Consider the following 2,842-nt stretch of genomic DNA (forward strand, 5'->3'; position numbering starts at 1 on the left):
TGTCAAAGTGACGTTTTGAGTGATCCATGTCACGTATAATTTATATTCTCTGAAGAAAGTGTTGATAATAATTGTTTGTGAGTTTAAACAGTTTATTAATTGGATCGTTATTTTTTTATGATTCTTTGATTTGATTTTCAGGTAAAATTGGTTAAAAGTTTTGAAACAGGCAATGATAAAATTGAAACTATAAGTGTATTATATTACAACGTTGTTTATAAATATTTTATAACACTAAATATCTGAAAAGAATACCTGTGAGTTAGAGACTTTAAGAGTACCAATACAAGAATATTTTGTTTGAAAAAATTTGAAATTCGTGATAACTTGAATAGTTTCAAGAGTACATAATAATCGTATGTTTTTTTTTGTTATAAAATTGCATTTTTTTTGAAAAAATACTAAGAAAATCAAAACACTAATATAATAAATGTTTTTTTTTAGATATTTCTACTGTATTTCATATCCTGAAATTATTAGTCTAATCGCAGTATGGAGATTGAGGTATACATAAATTAATAGGTAAAAATTACATTTTACCAAATTATAATATTTCAAGAAAAAACAAAATGGGACTACAAAAATTGTTACAACTGTAGAAGAAATAGACTAAAAAATTATGTCGTCAAAGAAGTCGTGAATATCAACGTAAATATCGTAAAAATCATTATCGAAGCGAGATTGATCTTTTTAGGTTACCTTCATCAAGTAATTCAATTTTGAACTCTCATGACTATTCGATCAATAATGTATCAATAATAGATGAGTTATCTTAATTAAATTTTAATACGGTATGAAGATACAAATGAAATATATATAAGAGAAATAAAACATTTTTCAGCTGAAAGAGTAAGAAATTTATTCTTTTAATGATTGTTGTAGTCATGGAAAAGTCGCTTTAGAATGTCTACTAGCTTTTCTAAATAAACTTCGTTCTTTATTCGATAATACTGATTTAGAATCTACATATTCAATGACGAATACGTATTTATATATTTTTTTGCATTTTTCATAATGTGTTAAGAATATCATGATAATCGGTTGAGTAGAGGTAAAAAGCCGAAAATCAAACAAACTCACATTCGTAATTTTAATATTCCTTAAAATTTTGATACAATGATTTTATACGGATATGCCATTTTAATTTTGAGTGGCCTACCTATCATGAAATTAACGTGTTTAACTGGTCGGTTTTATTTTAGAAGAAAACGTGCAATACCCAAATTGATTTCATAATTATCATTCCGGTTCTCCTTTTCTACCTGAAAATATTGAACCACAATTCTGCACATCTAGGATTTCTAAATTAATCATCAACATCATAAGGTCGTTAGTCCTAAGACTGGATAGACACGCACCTCTCTTCTTTCCTGTCCTGGGCTAATCTTCGCATTTCCCTAAAATTAGAACATCCCACACCTTTAACTATTTGTGCTTCTAATATATCTCTGACTAGCCCTTCATGCTTGAGAAGGTGTCATACCGACCTATCATATTGACTTCCGTCCTCTGTTCTATTCTTTCTAATATCTTGGTATCCTTATCATTCGCCTGTAATACCACATTACGAATGCTTCTAACGTTTTATTCTCCTGAGTTATCCTAGATATCGAAAATCAGCCACTTTTACTATTTTTTGTTACCTATCCTTATATTCGCTCTTTCTCTATTTTTTCTTCCCTTGCATACCTGTATTTTTATTTTACTTTTATTTATTTTCATATATACCGCTTCCATTTTCTTTAAGGCTATCTCTAACTCCTGCTTGCTAGATACTAATACTGCTATATCATCTGCAAGTCTATGCATACTAATCTTTTGCCCCTGTATATATCCCTATAGTTCCTGTCTTTAATGATATTGATCGCGTCTTCGATGTATAGATTAAAAAGTAATTTACTTCTTTACGTTGTTGCTTAAGCTCTATAACTGCCTGTTGCTCTTTATACAAACTATGTAACACTTTTCTCTCTCAGTATCTTATCCCTACATTTTTTTAAGTACATTTAACATCTTGTCCAATTTAAAATTGTCAAAAGCTTTATCTAAATCTACGTATCCTATTTACGCACTATTTCGTTTTTTCTATTGTTACCGGTAAAGCTAGAATGATCTCTCGCGTTTCTCTATCTCTAAACTCAAATTGATCTTTCCCTAATGATTCTTTCGTCTCTTTGTTCCATCTTTCTCCGTACGATTCTAGTTAAAAAATTTTACGCATGGGAAGTTGGAATTGTTCTAAATGTCTCGCACCTATCCGCGCCTCTCTTTTTAGGTATGGTTACTACCACGTTCCGCTTATAATCCTCCGGGACTTTCCTTGCCTCGTAAATGTGACTAACCAACCTAAACATACGATTTCTAACCTCTTGTTCTGCATATTTTAGGATTTCTGCTTGTATACCATCTGTGCCTGATGCATTAATAATCTTTGAGTTTTTTAATGCTACATTAAACTCTCATCTCTTTATGGGATGACCTAGCTCACCTATCTCTACACTATATTCCTTCACTAATCTCCTAACTCATGGTCAGCGTATACATTCTCTTATTATTCTTTCCATCTATCTGCTTTTTCCTCATTTTCCATCAAAATGACCCCTGCCTCGTTTTTTATAGTATTGCTGCTGTACCCTACTTGTCTAAAATTCGTTTTAATAAAATACCGAACTTTAAAACGAACTATGTGTCATTATCTAAATTTAAAGGAAGCTGTAATGAGTGGGTTAAAGCGAACCAAAATTCACAGAATACTTAAATTTAAGCAAGAGGCATTTGCGAAACCTTATATTCAGCTTAATACAGATGCGATGAATTAATCCTCCGCAAAATCGGATAAGGA

The 2,842-nt window shown here is 30.8% G+C and overlaps 1 long non-coding RNA gene across 1 annotated transcript; it reads left to right on the forward strand.

Moving 5' to 3' along the window:
* Positions 1-814, forward strand: LOC108740909. The gene is made up of 4 exons (XR_001938419.1): positions 1-77; positions 142-356; positions 445-504; positions 560-814. It is a non-coding gene; the product is annotated as an uncharacterized LOC108740909 (long non-coding RNA).
* The last annotated feature ends 2,028 nt before the right edge of the window (positions 815-2,842 follow it).

Source organism: Agrilus planipennis, unplaced genomic scaffold (genome assembly GCF_000699045.2).
Source record: "Agrilus planipennis isolate EAB-ADULT unplaced genomic scaffold, Apla_2.0 scaffold262, whole genome shotgun sequence".
In the NCBI taxonomy this organism is placed as follows: Eukaryota; Metazoa; Arthropoda; class Insecta; order Coleoptera; family Buprestidae; genus Agrilus; species Agrilus planipennis.